The 19,321-nt window shown below is 37.0% G+C and overlaps 1 long non-coding RNA gene across 1 annotated transcript; it reads right to left on the bottom strand.

Annotated features, from left to right (window-relative positions):
* Positions 1–270: 270 nt before the first annotated feature.
* On the bottom strand, positions 271–6,915 carry LOC128281737 (uncharacterized). Its single transcript, XR_008271999.1, has 2 exons — positions 6,870–6,915; positions 271–464 (listed from the first exon to the last, which is right to left on the bottom strand). It is a non-coding gene; the product is annotated as an uncharacterized LOC128281737 (long non-coding RNA).
* Positions 6,916–19,321: the final 12,406 nt, after the last annotated feature.

Below are 19,321 nucleotides of genomic sequence, written 5' to 3'. Positions count from 1 at the left end.
AGTTAACAAAGTGTATGGAAGCTGGGCACCAGGTAGGTATCCGAGACAGAGGAGGTGAGCCATGAAGGCTGCTTAAGTACCAAGCTCTTTAATTGGATCCAATCCTAGACATGCCCACAACCATAGCCACACTTTGTTATATCGAGTTTAAATTTGTTTAAGTGGACGTCTTTGATAAATCGATTAATCGTGGTGTTGAGATATTTTGAAAACAAGTATCATTTTGAAAACACGTCCTAAGTCTAGCCCATTTGAATAATTATTAACCAATTTTTAAAGTTATTAAAATTAAAATAATTCCGAAAAGAAATAAAAGGAAAGTTAAAATTGGTCTTATTACAACCCAAAAATAAATAATAATTAAAGGAAATTAAATGAAAACCAACACTTATTTAAAAGTCCAAAGACAATCACCGTGGCCACTCTGAATCCCCTCCGGCCCAAGTCCTCACATCAAGGCTCACCTGCAAGGTTAAGGAAAGGGGGGTGAGTTTGGAAACTTCGATGTGCAACAAGCCCTTTCGAGCCCAAAACAATAACTACTGTTGGGTCTAAGCCCAAATCCAATCTCAATCATGCATTTGGTCATAGCCCTTTTCAATATTTCATATTTCATAATACTGGGCCGAAGCCTTTTCATATTTCATATTCTTGGGCGAAGCCTTTTCATATTTCATATTCTTGGGTCAAGCCTTTATCAGAAACGGTATGGCCCTTAGGCCCATTTCAATGTCACATATAATTTCAATGAAAGAATGCAACCCATTTGGGGAGACTACTCAACCCACCATCTGCTACTCTCCACCGTACCAACCAACACACCATGTGGGGATTAACTCGACCCACCCGCCAAACTCTCCTTTGGCGGCATAGATAGTTTATCATATAACCGAGGCCTAGCCTCTTTTAATAATCGGGGCAAAAGCCCTTTCAATAAGCGGGGCATAAGCCCTTTTATAAGCGGGGCATAAGCCCTTTTGATAAGCAGGGCATAAGCCCTTTTGATAAGCGGGGCATAAGCCCTTTTCACTTCCTCCATCCATATAAAACCCAACCCAATGCATTTATGATTACCTCATGTGCATATCATACATATCATGTGCATAGCATACATTTCATGTGCATATCATACATACCATATTTATCAAAATCCCATGTATTAAAATCATACATAAACCCTGGGGTATAATGGTCATTTTACCTAGGGGCAAACGGTCATTTTCATATTATAAGGGTAATCTCGTAATTTTACCAAAATTAGGGTTTCCATGTTCATTAACGATTACTAACAATCCATGGGTGCAAACAGTGATTACGGCCCATTTTAGCGAAATCGAGTTATTGGGCCTAAAACCCTAATGGGCCCTACTTAGCCAATTCGTCGTCTAGGCCCACTTAGCCTATATTCCATAACGGTTTTAACAGTCTTATCATGCAATTTAACGATTTCGTTTTCTACCAATTTTACCAAAATGGGCCCGAAAGCCCAATGGGCCCCACTTGACCCTCGAGGCCCAACTTACCAAGAACGCCAAAAATCACATTCTTACCGTTTCCATCGTTCTCGATCACCGTCTCATCGATTCTAACTAACTAGTGAGCGTTAAGCTTGCTCACAAGTCCTCGAAATGCCGAATTTGGCATTTTGACTTTTCGCATTTTATCGCTTTAAGTTATGAAAGGGTTCGTTACACACGATTTGCGATATTCCTTGACGAGATCTCCTATGTGATTTCTCCTATAATCAACCACTTATAGATTAGACCATGTTAATATTAAACCAAATCGAAAACTACCTATTATCATCACTTACACATTCTACCACCATCCACAATGGCCCTTGGGTTCATACCTTTGCGAAGTTGATGACTAGATTTAGTCACTCCGATGATCCAAGCTTTTCACACTCCTCGATCTGTAGCCTTTAATCCTCACTAGCACCAACAAACCAAATAACACCAAAAACCCTTTTAGCCTTAGTCGACGAGGGTTTTCACTTTTCTTAAACCACAAGATACAAATGGAAAGAAGGTTCAATACTTACCAAAAGATCTACTCATTGAAGAACGTTCCAAATACCTTCCTACCCCATATCCGTTGTGAATCCAACTTAAGCGTGCGTGAAAATAGATCTAAATATTAATTCCGAATCACTAAAATATGAAGCTTTGACTTTTGAAAATATTAATCTAAGCTATTACGAGGGTTAGTACACACATTATGGGTTGAAGTTGAAACATTTCCAAAATCAATTGCCTCGATAACCACCACATCACTCAAACTTAACTAATCCAATATCAATATATGTAAATCCTAAGCACATCAGGTCATACGGAACATAAGGGCATATTCGTCATTTTACCATACTGAGGTATTTTGGTAGTTTTACAAATTGAGGGTATTACGGTAATTTCACAAACCAAGGGTATTTTAGTAATTTTGTAAATCGAGGTAAAACAGTAATTCTATAAATCGAGGTAAAATGGTAATTACGTAAATCGAGGGTAAAAGCGGTAATTACGTAAATCGAGGGTAAAACGATAATTATGTAAATTAGGGGTAAAAGCGGTAATTATGTAAATTAGGGGTAAAAGCGGTAATTATGTAAATTAGGGGTAAAAGCGGTAATTCTATAAATCGAGGGTAAAATAGTAATTACGTAAACCGAGGGTAAAACGGTAATTCTATAAATCGAGGGTAAAATAGTAATTACGTAAACCGAGGTAAAACGGTAATTCTATAAATCGAGGTAAAAGCGGTAATTTTACAAATCGAGGTAAAAGCGGTAATTCTATAAATCGAGGTACTTTGGTAATTTTACAAGTCGAGGTATTTCAATAATTTTACAATGTCGAGGGTATTTTAGTAATTTCACAAATTAGGGGTATTTTGGTGATTTTACAAACTAGGGGTATTTTGATAATTTTACAAATTAGGGGTATTTTGGTAATTTTACAAAATAGGGGTATTTTGGTAATTTTATAAACCAAGGGTATTTTAGTAATTTTACAAAGCAGGGTATTTTGGTAATTTTGTAAACCAAAGTATTTTAAACGTGGATAACAATACTAATGGCTCTAAAGCCCATTCTCGGCCCAGATGGGCCCACACGCTCGTGTGGCCCTTTTAGCCCAAATCTAGCCACAAATATTAGATTCACCTAGCCTAGCCCAAATTTACTACACAATCAAACAACTTATCCAATTGGGCTTGTAGGCCCATTAGGCCCACATGACCCCTTTCGACCCATCGACCCCGAAGTAGCCATCCTACAGCTAGAGTAGTAAGAAATACACACGATAGGAGACCGAGTTAATCCACACTCTAAGCACTCTTAGCCGCCTTGACCCAAACGAGCACGCCATACAATGAAAGGGATCACCAAGAAAGGTACATTTACTCTCTTCATGGTTCCTCTATTTAAAGCCGACTTCACAACCACTCTTATGTTAGCTTCCGATGTGGGATCCTCCAACATTAGAGTTTAAATTTAACACCAACTCTTGCACCCCACATTAGCAAAATAAATGCTCCTTGCTTGCCATGGGATTGAACCTATGCCTCCCTTAAATGCTCCACACGCTACTTGCCACTAAGCCACAAGGCTTTTTGTGTCATATTTTATCCCCAATTAATTATAAGGTCTAAAGGCCAAAGTCCGAGTTCCTTTAAAAAAAACAAAATAAATTGCAAGAGCCAAGGCTTGAACTCCCATACAACCTTAATGACGCCACAACCACTAGACTACAAGCTTCCTTGTGTCATTTATTTAACACAATAATTTAAAAACCCTCATCCAAGCATCCAGGTTTTTTTTCACTTAATACCAAAATTTTTGCTAAAGCCCAAGTTTGAACCCAAGATTTCTCCAACACTTCTCAAAGCCATTAACCACTAATAGCAAACATTTAATTGTTTCATTTCATTGCACAATTAAATACCTATATACAACCTCCTTACGGACCCCCACTCAAGGCCCAATACTTCTAGGCCCAAATTCGGGGTGTTACAATTATACTCCCCTTAAAGAAATTTCGTCCTCGAAATTTCCAACTATCAACTAATCAGATTACTTAAGTCAAACCTCTATGCTTCCGCTCACGCACTCTAATTAAAAATAATTCTTAGTACGACCCAAAACATCTAATTACCAAAGTAAAGAAACATTTATCAAGCACGCATACAATTCGTAACACATATTTAAATAAAATAAACTTGGCGATCCCGAGCTCGATGCTCCTTGGACCCACATCTAAGACATGCTCCTGTCTTCCTATGGCATTCACCCGGATGACGTCCGTTGCAGTCTTTGCAGATTGGATAGTTTGGTCGTGCCTTAACATGTTTCACAGAACGAGGCTTGGTTTTCTAAGAACTAGAATCCTTCCTTTTCTTACACTCCATGCACCACGCTTGAGCGTTTCCCTAATTTCCTTAAGTTTGGTATCCAATACTTCCTCTACCACTTTCCTTACTAACTCGGCGATGCCTCAAAGATCAAGCTCAGAGTTACCGCAACCCAGTTGGTAGACTTTGCTTACCCTTAGAATCCATATCAATACTCTACATTACCAAGACACATATCAATTAACTACAAAGATCTCAAAATTTTACTATTTATTCATATGTCTTATGCGAGAGATAGTTTTTAAAGTTTCTATTTTCACGTAATCATAGCCTAGCTACGGTCTCGGTATTCTAGAGTTTTAGGGTTGCCCTAGTCATAATGTCATGATATGGTCTCGGTTCTATCTACATAATATCTTAATACGATGTAATATGAGGAATGAAATACTTACGGACTTGGTGCCGGGATTCATGCGCCACTTCTTTCTCAATCCATTTAAAACTCGAAAACCATATTTTGATCACCGAAAATAGAAATTTAAAACTTTGATTAGAAAACACCCTTTATTTTGAAACTCTTGATTTAAAACAAAAAACTTTGACCATTTTAACATATATACTCAAAACATCTTTAAAATGAACTTTTCAAAACCATTTCCAAAATACCTTCTTAGGCCTAAATTTTTGAAAAATTTTCGGACCCGATCCACAGCCGAGTTGTTGCAACTTAGCTCTGATACCACTAAATGTAACACCCCAAACCTGGTCCAGACGTTATGGCCGAATCTGACGTGCCACATTGGAGTTGAAAACCCACGTTCCGTTTTAGTGTTTTAAAACCATACATTTTATTGAGTTAACAAAGTGTATGGAAGCTGGGCACCGTAGGTATCCGAGACAGGAGGTGAGCCATGAAGGCCGCTTAAGTACCAAGCTCTTTAATTGGATCCAATCCTAGACATGCCCACAACTATAGCCACACTTTGTTATTTCGAGTTTAAATTTGTTTAAGTGGGCGTCTTTGATAAATCGATTAATCGTGGTGTTGAGATATTTTGAAAACAAGTATCATTTTGAAAACACGTCCTAAGTCTAGCCCATTTGAATAATTATTAACCAATTTTTAAAGTTATTAAAATTAAAATAATTCAAAAAAAATAAAAGGAAAGTTAAAATTGGCCTTATTACAACCCAAAATAAATAATAATTAAAGGAAATTAAATGAAAACCAACACTTATTTAAAAGTCCAAAGACAATCACCGTGGCCACTCTGAATCCCTCCGCCCAAGTCCCCACATCAAGGCTCACTGCAAGGTTAAGGAAAGGGGTGAGTTTGGAAACTCGATGTGCAACAAGCCCTTTCGAGCCCAAAACAATAACGGCCTGTTGGGTCTAAGCCCAAATCCAATCTCAATCATGCATTTGGTCAGTAGCCCTTTTCATATTTCATATTTCATATCTTGGGTAAAGCCTTTTCATATTTCATATTCTTGGGCGAAGCCTTTTCACATTTCATATTCTTGGGTCAAGCCTTTCTCAGTAATCGGTATGGCCCTTAGGCCCATTTCAATGTCACATATAATTTCAATGAAAGAATGCAACCCATTTGGGAGACTACTCAACCCACCATCCGCTACTCTCCACCGTACCAACCAACACACCATGTGGGATTAACTCGACCCACCCCGCCAAACTCTCCACTGGCAGCATAGCTGCTTTATCATATAACTGGAGGCCTAGCCTCTTTTAATAACTGGGGCAAAAGCCCTTTCAATAACTGGGGCATAAGCCCTTTTATAACTGGGGCATAAGCCCTTTTGATAACTAGGGCATAAGCCCTTTTTCACTTCCTCCATCCATATAAAAACCCAACCCAATGCATTTATGATTACCTCATGTGCATATCATACATATCATGTGCATAGCATACATTTCATGTGCATATCATACATACCATATTTATCAAAATCCCATGTATTAAAATCATACATAAACCCTAGGGGTATAATGGTCATTTTTACCTAGGGGCAAAATGGTCATTTTCATATTATAAGGGTAATCTCGTAATTTTACCAAAAATTAGGGTTTCCATGTTCATTAACGATTACTAACAATCCATGGGTGCAAACAGTGATTCTGGCCCATTTTTAGCGAAATCGAGTTATTGGGCCTAAAACCCTAATGGGCCCTACTTAGCCAATTCATCGTCTAGGCCCACTTAGCCTATATTCCATAACGGTTTTAACGGTCTTATCATGCAATTTAACAGATTTCGTTTTCTACCAATTTTACCCAAATGGGCCCGAAGCCCAATGGGCCCCACTTGACCCCTCGAGGCCCAACTTACCAAGAACGCCAAAATCACATTCTTACCGTTTCCATCGTTCTCGATCACCGTCTCATCGATTCTAACTAACTAGTGAGCGTTCGCTTGCTCACAAGTCCTCGAAATGCCAGAATTTCGGCATTTCGGCTTTTCGGCATTTTATCGCTTTAAGTTATGAAAGGGTTCGTTACACACCTGATTTGCGATATTCCTTGACGAGATCTCCTATGCGATTTCTCCTATAATCAACCACTTATAGATTAGACCATGTTAATATTAAACCAAATCGAAAACTACCTATTATCATCACTTACACATTCTACCACCATCCACAATGGCCCTTGGGTTCATACCTTTGCGAAGTTGATGACTAGATTTAGTCACTCCGATGATCCAAGCTTTTCACACACTCCTCGATCTGTAGCCTTTAATCCTCACTAGCACCAACAAACCAAATAACACCAAAAACCCTTTTAGCCTTAGTCGACGAGAGGGTTTTCACTTTTCTTAAACCACAAGATACAAATGGAAAGAAGGTTCGAATACTTACCAAAAGATCTACTCATTGAAGAGCGTTCCAAATACCTTCCTACCCCATATCCGTTGTGAATCCAACTTAAACGTCGTGAAAAAATAGATCTAAATATTAATTCCCGAATCACTAAAATATGAAGCTTTGACTTTTAGAAAATATTAATCTAAGCTATTACGAGGGTTAGTACACACTGTTATGGGTTGAAGTTGAAACATTTCCAAAATCAATCGCCTCGATAACCACCACCGTCACTCAAACTTAACTAATCCAATATCAATATATGTAAATCCTAAGCACATCACCATACGGAACATAAGGGCATATTCGTCATTTTACCATACAGGTATTTTGGTAGTTTTACAAATTGAGGTATTACGGTAATTTCACAAACCAAGGGTATTTTAGTAATTTTGTAAATCGAGGTAAAACAAAGAATTCTATAAATCGAGGGTAAAATGGTAATTACGTAAATCGAGGGTAAAACGGTAATTACGTAAATCGAGGGTAAAACGATAATTATGTAAATTAGGGTAAAAGCGGTAATTATGTAAATTAGGGTAAAAGCGGTAATTATGTAAATTAGGGTAAAACGGTAATTCTATAAATCGAGGTAAAATAGTAATTACAGTAACCGAGGGTAAAACGGTAATTCTATAAATCGAGGGTAAAACGGTAATTTTACAAATCTAGGGTAAAAGCAGTAATTCTATAAATCGAGGTACTTTGGTAATTTTACAAGTCGAGGTATTTCAATAATTTTACTGTGTCGAGGGTATTTCAAGAATTTCACAAATTAGGGGTATTTTGGTAATTTTACAAACTAGGGGTATTTTGATAATTTTACAAACTAGGGGTATTTTGGTAATTTTACAAACTAGGGGTATTTTGGTAATTTTATAAACCAAGGGTATTTTAGTAATTTTACAAAGCGAGTATTTTGGTAATTTTGTAAACCAAAGTATTTTAAACATGGATAACAATACTAATGGCTCTAAAGCCCATTCTCACCCAAATGGGCCCTGCACTCGTGTGGCCTTTTAGCCCAAATCTAGCCACAAATATTAGATTCACCTAGCCTAGCCCAAATTTACTACACAATCAAACAACTTATCCAATTGGGCTTGTAGGCCCATTAGGCCCACATGACCCCTTTCGACCCATCATGCCTCAAAGTAGCCATCCTACAGCCTAGAGTAGTAAGAAATACACACGATAGGAGGCTGGAGTTAATCCACACTCGAGCACTCTTAGCCGACGCCCAACCCAAACGAGCACGCCATACAATGAAAGGGATCACCAAGAAAGGTACATTTACTCTCTTCATGGTTCCTCTATTTAAAGCCGACTTCACAACCACTCTTATGTTAGCTTCCGATGTGGGATCCTCCAACATTAGAGTTTAAATTCAACACCAACTCTTGCCACCCCTGTTAGCAAAATAAATGCTCCTTGCTTGCCATGGGATTCAACCTATGCCTCCCCTTAAATGCTCCACACGCTACTTGCCACTAAGCCACAAGGCTTTTTGTGTCATATTTTATCCCCAATTAATTATAAGGTCTAAAGGCCAAAGTCCAGTTCCCTTTAAAAAAACAAAATAAATTGCAAGAGCCAAGGCTTGAACCCAGTGCTCCCATACAACCTTAATGACGCCACAACCACTAGACTACAAGCTTCCTTGTGTCATTTATTTAACACAATAATTTAAAACCCTTATCCAAGCATCCGTGTTTTTTTCACTTAATACCAAAATTTTTGCTAAAGCCCAAGTTTGAACCCAAGATTTCTCCAACACTTCTCAAAGCCATTAACCACTAATAGCAAACATTTAATTGTTTCATTTCATTGCACAATTAAATACCTATATACAACCTCCTTACGGACCCCCACTCAAGGCCCAATACTTCTAGGCCCAAATTCGGGGTGTTACATCATCCTTCGAAGTTTCTGCTGAATCGGCGTGCAATCTTCTTTTATGGGAAGGTGATGTACTACAATATCGGTGCTCAACCCGGGCATATCTTGGTAGGACCATTCAAAGACATATTTAAATTCTTAAAGTAGCCCAACAAGGTCTCGCTTTATTTTTTCGGTTATGCATGCTCCGATTCTTACAGCTTTTCCTTTTTCCAAAGTCACCACCTCCATTGTCTCTTTATGCGACAGAATTTGCTTTTCCTTTTATTCTACCATCCTTAACAAGTCCTGAGATAAGTCACAATCTCTGTCATCTTCAAAGTCTTGAGATCCCTCTAAACACATGTCTTGCTCAAAAAGTGATTCTGAGTCAGTAGCAGCGTCACTCATGACATTGATATCCTGGGACCTATTATAGGTACAAAAATATGCAATGAATGAATGAATTTAAGAATTATTATTTGCATGGTATGATTATGAAGGAATGATTGAAGAAAGTTTAAAAGGACCAAGATAATTACTTCGGCGAAAAGAATAAAACAATTACTTATGGAAAGAATAAAAGAATATTTGCTCAAAATGATAGCGAAAATGTACTTCATTAAAATAATGATGTTTGAACATGAGCCTATTTCACAAAGAAATTCTTCTTGCCTCTAGGCTTAAAGCAACAAGATTGTTTCGAACATTACTCTGAGTAAGGTCTAAATACTACAGGAATTTCTTCCACAGCCCTATTATTCAAAACATTCCCAAGTATACAAGGGTTTGGAAACTTTTACTCCCTAGTTCCCTTTTTGGATATATCATTCAGATTCCCCGATATTCCTTTTAGGCTTTTGGCTTATTCAAGGCATCACAACTCTCTTGCCCCTACTTTCAAATATTTCATTTACTTCATTGTCAGAGCAATTAGGTTCTGAAGAATCGTCAAACTTCACAATTCCCATTTCAATGAACCTTTCGACAATCTTTTTAAATGTAGTTGTGACAGCCCTAAAGTGACCCTAGTAGGAAAGCGGTTTCGAGACCGCTAAACCGAGTCACTAAATTATTTGAATATGATATTTATTGTCTAAAATAAATGTGAAAATTTTAAGCTTCGATTTAGTAAATTGCATGTGAATTTAGTCAATAGGACTTATGTGTGACACTTTTGAAATGTGATAGATCAAAACATAAGGACCTATTAGTGCATGTTGAAAAAGGAGGGGACTTGCATGTCAAATTTCCCCACCATCTAGTAGTGGCCGGCCATGACATTAGGGTGGACAAAGGAAGATGGGCAAAACATGTCACAGATATGTTGTGTTGGTGCATCATGGGAGGAAACAATAAAATAAAGTTAGTAATAAAGAAATGGAAAAAAAAAGAAAGGAGAAAGAAAATGATGAAAACAAAAGAAAAAAAAATGTGTCCATCCTTTTTTCATTCTTCTTGACCGAAAATTCAAAAGAAAGAAGGGAGGAAATGTTGAAGAGATTCGGCCATGCTTGTAGCTAGGTGAAGGTAAGTTTGATGTTGTGCCATGAGATTCATGCATGTTTTTTTTTGTTAGCTTGAGTTCTAACTAGCCCATGGTTCAAATCTTTACTATGTCATGGAGATGATATTCGGCTAAGGTGGATTTGTGTTGATGTTATTTGCATGCTAAAAGTGAAGCTTGTAATGATGCATGAGATGGTGGATTGATGACTCTTGAATCTCCTTTTTAGCATCCTTGAGTGAGACATTAAGTTCCTTGTTCAACCATGACCAAAATTGAAATGGCATGGTGTTGTGATGCATTCGGCCATGGTAGGAAGTAGAAGAGAAATATGTTGTTGTTCACGTTATTGGATGAGAAATGGTAGTAAGGTGAAGTGCAAATGCTAGTGTTCGATTTACTAGTGTATATGTGTGTATTAGCCAAGTTTTGAACTTGAAACAAAATTGTGTTTAGTTAATACAAGTGACCATACTTGTAGAATGTATTAAGTGTTGCAATCGGCCCCAACATAGACATGTATGTTCGGCCACATGAATGAGTATATGAGTTGATGTGTATGTTCGGCCATAGGTAGCCTATTGATGGCTTTAGCTTGACTTAGAAAATTCGCTAAGGGAAATATTAGCTAGTATGTTGAATTGATTCGTGATTTCGTACATATGTGACTCTAATGTCTAATGTATATATGGGCTAAGTACCTTGAGCTTCTCTTTTGATGTTCGAATGAATTGTATTAAATTGCTTGATGTGATTAAAAATGCGATGATCATTGTGTATTTGAGCTAAAAGGTGGCCATATGACCTATCAAACTCCTTGTCATATTCGGCCATTAGCTAGCAAAATGAGACTTTAATAAGTTAAATTTGTTTGAATTAGCTCAAGAGCTTAGAGGACCACAGTTGGATAAGGGAAAGGAAAAGTGATCGAATAGCCGTTGAAGCCATTCGACAACATCCGAGGTAAGTTTTGAGTAATGGAACTTAGATTATGATTTGATTAGATCACGTTTTAAGCAAATCAAAATCATGCTCTTTGTGTGTGGCTATTGAGCGAAATTGCAAGTGTGATAATGCCTCGTGTTAGAGTTTTGCTAACGAAAATGAAATACGAATGTGTCATGATTTATCGATAAATGTGCATGGTTATTTGAATGATGTTCGGGCTAAGTCCCGAAGGCTTTGTGCTAAGTGACTAAATCCGGACTAAGATCCAAGGCATTTGTGCGAGTTACTAATTAGGGCTAAGCAGAAGGCATTGTCGAGTTACTAAATCCGGGTTAAGTCCGAAGGCATTTGTGCAAGTTACTATAACGGGCTATGTCCCAAGGCATTTGAGCAGTAGCTATCTCGGTTAAATTCGAAGGTGCGTGATTCGGGAATGATTGATCTTGCTGTAAAAATTTCAGTTAATACGCTTGTAAAATCCCAACAATGAGGTATGTTTCAGTATGTGCTTTGAATTAGTTGAGCCCTTGCAAATAAGTATTCGCTCAGTTGATAAATGAGCTACCGGCCTTTGGCTAAGTTGATCTTTGTGTATGAATATAAGAGTTGGCAATGTGAAGTAAGTATGATATTGAGAATTTGTGCATATGAAATTATCTGTTTAGCTACATGAATGCTATACCTTGGTTGTGTCTAAATTCATAACTCAAACTTACTAAGCATTAAATGCTTACTCCGTTTCTTTGATTCTCTGTTTTATAGATTTTGGTTCGTCAACTATCGGACTCGGGATTTTGAAGTTGAAGTCACCCACACTATCAAAGCTCCTTTTGGTATACTTTTGGTTGAACTTTGAAATGGCATGTATAGGACTACCCTTCTTGTTATTGGTCACATACCCCTTTGGTTTTGTATAAATTTGGATAGCCATGCGAAAATGGCTTATATACACTTTGGGCATGGTAATATAATCATTTGTATGTTGATCATTAAGAGGTATGGAAATGTTTGGAAACGATTAGCCATTGGGATGGTTAATCATGATCATATTTTGTGCTATATGTAAAAGGGCTAGTTGAATCATTGAAACTATGAAATAGGTAAAGCCTACCTTAAAGACAGATCTTGACAATTTGCGAAGGCGTGGATGTGAAAAATCACTAAAAATAAATTATGTAAACGAACCTTGACAAGTCTATTTTCATAGGAAAGTAACAAAACGATCATATGAACAGTATGTTAAGAGATATTTAAGTTTTTAGTGAGGCAGGCGGAACGGCTTATGGAGTCCCTGTTCCTACTTTGGAAATTCATTATAAATTGACCAGGGATAATTAGAAGTCATTCCATATATGTACAGATTCCCTTTTGAGTCTAGTTTCTATAGAAACAAACAGCATCAGTATTGAAGCCCTGTACAGGGACATATTCAAGTCGTAATGCGCAAAGGTCAGTGTAGTCAATCCCTGTAACATGGGGGACTTTAACTAATAAACTGTACTAATTGGCCCGACCAAAAATTCTAGAAAAAAAGTTTTAGATGCATATATGAGTCTAGTTTCAGGGAAAAATCACGAAACTTATTTTCGAGTTGTGGAGCTCAAGATATGATTTTTAAGGTGACGGTGACACGATTAGCCTATTGTCTGGAAATTTTAAAATGAACTGTGCAAGTAAGTGGATTAAGCCCTTAACCCCTCGTGTCCGACTCGCAGCGGTCTCGGTGCACGGGTGTTACTGATGAGTGCGATTTTCAATTGAGTGCCCCGTTATTCCCACGTGGTACTCGCATTGAGCATTCTCATTATACCATTTTGGGAATGGAGGTTGTATAGGTTTCGAATAGAACAAAGGATCTACATGCACATCAAAAAGATTCTTATACAATTCCTTATATGACATCGGAATGGGTGTAAACCGGGGCCTTTCTGTATGTGACCTCGAGTTGGATTCTTGCCTTGAAGAGTCTAGATAACTAATAGTTACAGCCCCCGGCTGACTACATTGACAAATTTAGAAGGCATGCTCACGATGTTCACTTCATTTTCCTTGTTCCTCGGGGTTGACCTTTTAGCACTTTCTCTCGCATCTATCTGCCCGCTTCTTATCGCATTTTCGATCATCTAACCAGACATTACTATATCTGAAAAGCTCAGAGTAGCACTTTCCAACATATAATTAATGAACGGGGCTTTCAGAGTATTGATGAAAAGCATCGTGGTCTCCTTTTCTAGAAGAGGCGGCTGGCTTGTGTTACTATCTCTCTCCATCTTTGGGCATATTGCCTGAAGCTCTCATTTTGCTTCTTTTCCATATTCTGCAAGGTAATTCTATCGGGTGCCATGTCTGTTACATGGCTATACTACTTCGTAAAAGCTTGTGCTAAGTCCTTCTATGAATTGATTTCAACACGACCCAATTGATTGTACCATTTAGCTGCTAACCCGATCAGACTGTCTTGGAAGCAATGGATTAATAGTTGATCATTATTAACATATCCTGTCATCCTTCGACAGAACATTGTGATGTGAGCTTCAGGACAACTAGTCCCATTGTACTTTTCAAACTCTGAAAACTTAAATTTTGGAGGGAATACTAGATCGGGGACCAGGCTCAGATCCTTAGTGCTAACCCCATAATAGTAGTCAACATTCTCCATTGCCTTAACTTTTTCCTCCAACCACCTATATAGATCCTCGAGTTGTTTTGGCAGTTCCATCTTTACTTTTTCCATTTCGTCCAAATCAGGAAATACAAGAGTGATTGGATTGTCCCACGGATTGAAGGTTGAGCCTATCGGGTAATTCACTGGTGTAGAGGTACCGACTTAATATTGCTGAGATCTGATAGCTATGGGTACACCCTACAGACATGTCTGAGCATTTTTTGGGGTGAAACCCGGAAGGTGGAGAGACTCCTCATTGTTCTCTCCAGCATTAATCATGGAACTTTTTCCTTTTTTTAGGCCCTTTAGTTAGCAATTGGGCAACTGATTCATTATGTTCCTTTGAGACTCTAGCACCTGGTCTCTCATATCCTGTAGAATCTTCGTCAAATTCTCTTGCATTTGTATTTGTAGCTTGTCTTGCATCTCTCACTAAAGTTGTTCGAGTTTTTCCAGCCTTTGATCCATATCTTTTGTCTTAGCACGGGTATCGTAACGATGCTTGGTTGGTAAGTTTTTATCGATTTACAGATTAACTGAAATGATTTCAACTAATTAGGGACCCTTTCATGAAAATCTAATGCAAATGATGCAATGATGCAATGCAATGCGAAATGCATAGGATGAATGCAAAGGAAATAAAGACATTGATTTTGAATTCAATTCCATTAGAACAACTTTTTTAGAAAAAAAATTCCTTTACATAAAACGGATTACGTATACGGCCTTGCTTTCATGTTCCAGGCGAAGACACTGATCCCCTTTTCTTCGTGAAAGTCAAGTCTTGCAAGCTTCCAATAAATGCCTCTACTAGCTCCTTTTTGCTTGATCCAGGCCACGACTTACTGTCCTCGCAATGTTGATTAGCTCCTTTAAGAAAGTCAGGACGCGACGGCTACTGAATAATCTTTATCGGTTTGAATCCTTAGCTAAAGTCTTGTTTTCCTCCGCGAACTGTCAGCCTTCTTCTGTCGTGTTTACTTGGACCATATTCAGACAACCGTATTGTAATCCACTTTATCAATAAATTCATTTTCTTATGACAAACTGTTCTTTTTAACAATCAAATATGAATCAACACCTCCTTTTTATGATGATGTAATGCAATGCAGTCATAAACAAACAAAAACAAAACACATTAGTATAGAAATAAATAACAAATAAAGTTCCTATTCGGGTGACCACTAAATTTGGGCAAGGTTCTACCTAAGGTGGGCTCTCAAGGTTCACTAAATGTGGCTCGGTTCTAAAGATAAGGTACCTGAACTAGCAGATTCCTCAATCCTCACCCATTATAGGCTTATATGGATCGAGTTTGGTTCAGGGGAATATATTTCCCTATGATCATGTGGAGATGAAAATCGCACGAAATCATAGGTACAGATGTATCCCGGAAGCAGTCCACTAGCCCATGCGGAGGTGGAAACCTCACGAAAGCATAGTTTCTTACTCCCACTTAAAGGTATAACCACAACGGTCATGTAATGCAATGCAAAAGTACACTACAAGACTCGAATCAACAATCATGCAAACGAATGCAACAGAGAATCATGATTTTCAAATCAAATTTTCAATTTTAGACAAAAGGACAAAAAATAATCAATTTTATGGCTTGACTCTCTTGTTCAGTCTCCAGTGGAGTCGCCAAGCTGTCGAAACCATTTTTTTTTGTTTTTTTTAATTTGAAAACAACGGGGACCGACTTTTGAAAACAAAACATGGAGTTGCCACCAATATTTGATTATTTTGGTCAAACGGAAAATCGAAACCCAGCACGGTAGGGCACGATTCATTGAATTGCCAAACATCAAACATTGCCTTTGTGTTAGGAGATTTTCAAACAAACATTTGTAAAACCGGCTCAAAACGCATTTTACTAGGTTCGCATGCGGTACAAAAACAATGAAACCAATAAAACTGGCCCAAATGTGTTGGAGAAGAAGGCATAATATCAAGCACAAAATGAATATACATGAACATAACATTACATTGTTGAATGACAAAGATAATAATTCGGACATGCAATTTAAAATATACAATGATGATAACTTCCCAACATATTCAAGCAATACTAACAATCAAAACCGAATACTTATATACATATATATACATTTTTAATATTTGCATAGCAAATTAATAAAATATAAAGCAATTTTTTGAATGATAATAAATGAATTTAAAATAAATGAAGAAAAGAAAATTTGAAACTGATCTAATTATATAATTTTAACCTAAATTATATGTGCAAAAAGTCTAACAAAGGGCCATGCACCGATAAAATTTAAAAATAAGAATACAATAGAAATAAGTGTAATAACATATGGACAAGTTTTAAAATAAATATTTTGTAAGAAGGAATTAAAATAACTGAGATACAAAATAGTTTAAAACAACATGTATTAACTTATTGACAACATACATGAGATGAAAAACTTAATAGAGTTAATATATATAATAATAATAGGTGAAAGTGTTAAAAACAAAATATATATATAGTAAAAATAAAATTTTAAAAGCAATAAATTATATATAAATAGATTTAAAATATATATATAACGATATAAATTATATACAAAACAATATATATAAATATGAATAAATAATATTCATAAAATACAAATAGTTTAATATAAATAATATATGTAAAAATAATAATGTAATATTTGAAGCAAAGAATATTCATAAAAGAGAATTTTAAAATAAGTTGATTGTATAATAAAACAAAACGAAAATATACAAAATAAATGAAACTAAAAGCAGTGAAATCAATAAAATAATTCAAAACAATATACTAAGATAATACGTCAAAGAATGAATGAGGAATAATTCATAAAAATAAAAAAATATAAACTAAGAAACTTAATTGGAATAAAACAAAATCAGAAGGATAATTTACAAATTAATCAAATTGTTTTAACGTGGACTAATTTGAACGTGGACTGCAAATGTCCCTAATCCAAAACGCAGCGTTTAAACGTGGACTAATTTGAAACAACACGCAAATTACAAGGACAAATTTGAAACCAAAGAGATATAAATAAGACTTAATCAAATGACGGTGCAAATGGGAAGGATCGAGCATGCAAATTCCCCTTTTAGAGCAAAAACGTGCGGATTCGACTATGAGTCGGGTCGACGCGCGGGCTCCCTCATTCCCTAAATGGCGCCATTTTATTCCTTTTATAAAAGCAAACAATTCCTCCCCAAAAAGAGAAACAATCGGCCCTTTTGAAATTGAAACCCTAGCCCCCTGTTATTTCCCTCAATCTACCCTTAATCTAGCCTCTTAAGCGTCGATCCGCCACCATGAACGACGACCAGCGTGCACGAGCCTCAGGGTTACTTTTTCAGCCTTAAGATTCCCTCTATACCTCGATTTCAATGGAGCAGAAGGAATCCCATGGCATTTGTAAGGTAAGTTTTTCACTTCCCCTTTTTTTATATATTTAAATGCAATAACGAAAGACCTCAAACAATAAACTCAAAGAAAACTCAAAGAAACTTAAAGAAACTTAAATCAGAAATCACCTTTAAAAAAACTTTGATGGTTTTATTTGTATTCTATTTTCATCCGTAATCCCATACAATCAAAGTCCAAATGGCTTTATAGCCGAACGAAAAAAATAGAGAAAAATACAAAATTTTGCTCGTTTTCTTTTGCTTGCTATTTTGCTGTGTTATTTTTGTCTTCATGTAGGTACGGAGGAGGACGTGGAGGCACGAGTGGCGCTGGGACGTACAAAGGTCGTACGTGGGAGCGTACGGAGACTGGAGGCTACGGCACCAAGGTGGAAACCCTAGGGTTTCTGTGGATAATTTGGTCTTGGGCCACTTGGGCCCGATTTGTTTTATTTGGGTATTGGGTTATGGGTTTGTTTGGGTTTAGGGTTATGGGTTTGTTTTGGTTTAGGGTTTAGTTAGTTGTTGGGCTATTGAAATTTGGGTTGGTTTTATTATTGGGCTTGGTGTAATGAAACATTTGGACTTTTGACTTGCTTTGGTTTTATTTATTTTTGTTGTTTTGGTTTATGACGGGCTCGGAATTGGGCTTTCTACACTTACAATTGAGCTTTCAACTCTTTTAAATCTGTTGGAGCCATTCTGTACGGAGCTATCGATATCAATGTTGTTCCTGGTACTAATTCAATACCAAATTCAACTTTTCTGATCGGTGGCAAACCCAGTAATTCTTCTGGAATTACATCCGAAAACTCACAAACAACAGGTATAGATTCAATCTTTGATTTAGACACCTTAGTATCTAATACGTATGCAAGGTATGCATCATTGCCCTCTTTCATATATTTCTGAGCTAACATAGACAATATCACAGTAGGTAATTCACTCGAATCATCAAAATAAATCTGAAGAATTTCACTGTTTTGAAATTTCAATTCGATAGTCTTTTGTCTACAATTCACAACTGCATCATGCATAGTTAGCCAATCCATACCCAGAATTACATCAAACTCATCGAATGGTAAAAGCATCAAGTCAACCCAAAAATAGTAACCCCGAGTCATCAAAGGACAATTCTTACAAATTTTATCAACTAAAACAAACTTGCCTAAGGGGTTCGATACTTTAATTACAAATTCTGTAGACTCAACATGTAAACTCTTTTTTAAATACTAAATTCATACAGATATATGAAAGGGTTGATCCAGGGTCTATCAATGCAAATATATCAGTATCAAAAAAAGAAAAGGTACCGGTAATAACGTCTAGCGATGATGCCTCCTCCCGTCCACGGATAGCACACTATAGGAAAATAGGGTTTTAGCAGCATTTTTGGTAAAACGTCGCTAAAAACAGAGCAATAGCGGCGTTTTTTGTTAAAACACCGCTAAAAATAGAGCAATAGCGGTGCTTTTGGTAAAACGCCGCTGAAAACCAGAGCAATAGCGGCGCTTTTGGTAAAATGCCGCTGAAAACCAGAGCAATAACGGCGTTTTTGGTAAAACGCCGCTAAAAGTCGGAGCAATAGCGACGCTTTTGGTAAAACGCCGCTAATAACCAGAGCATTAGCGGCACTTTTGGTAAAACGCCGCTAAAAGTCATATAACTCCTAAAACCCTAAACCCCAAAAAAATCAT

The sequence above is a fragment of the Gossypium arboreum genome, chromosome 10 (assembly GCF_025698485.1).
Source record: "Gossypium arboreum isolate Shixiya-1 chromosome 10, ASM2569848v2, whole genome shotgun sequence".
Taxonomy (NCBI): Eukaryota; Viridiplantae; Streptophyta; class Magnoliopsida; order Malvales; family Malvaceae; genus Gossypium; species Gossypium arboreum.
The sequence above is the reverse complement of the archived record's forward strand: the minus strand, read 5'-3'. Positions and strand labels throughout refer to the sequence as shown.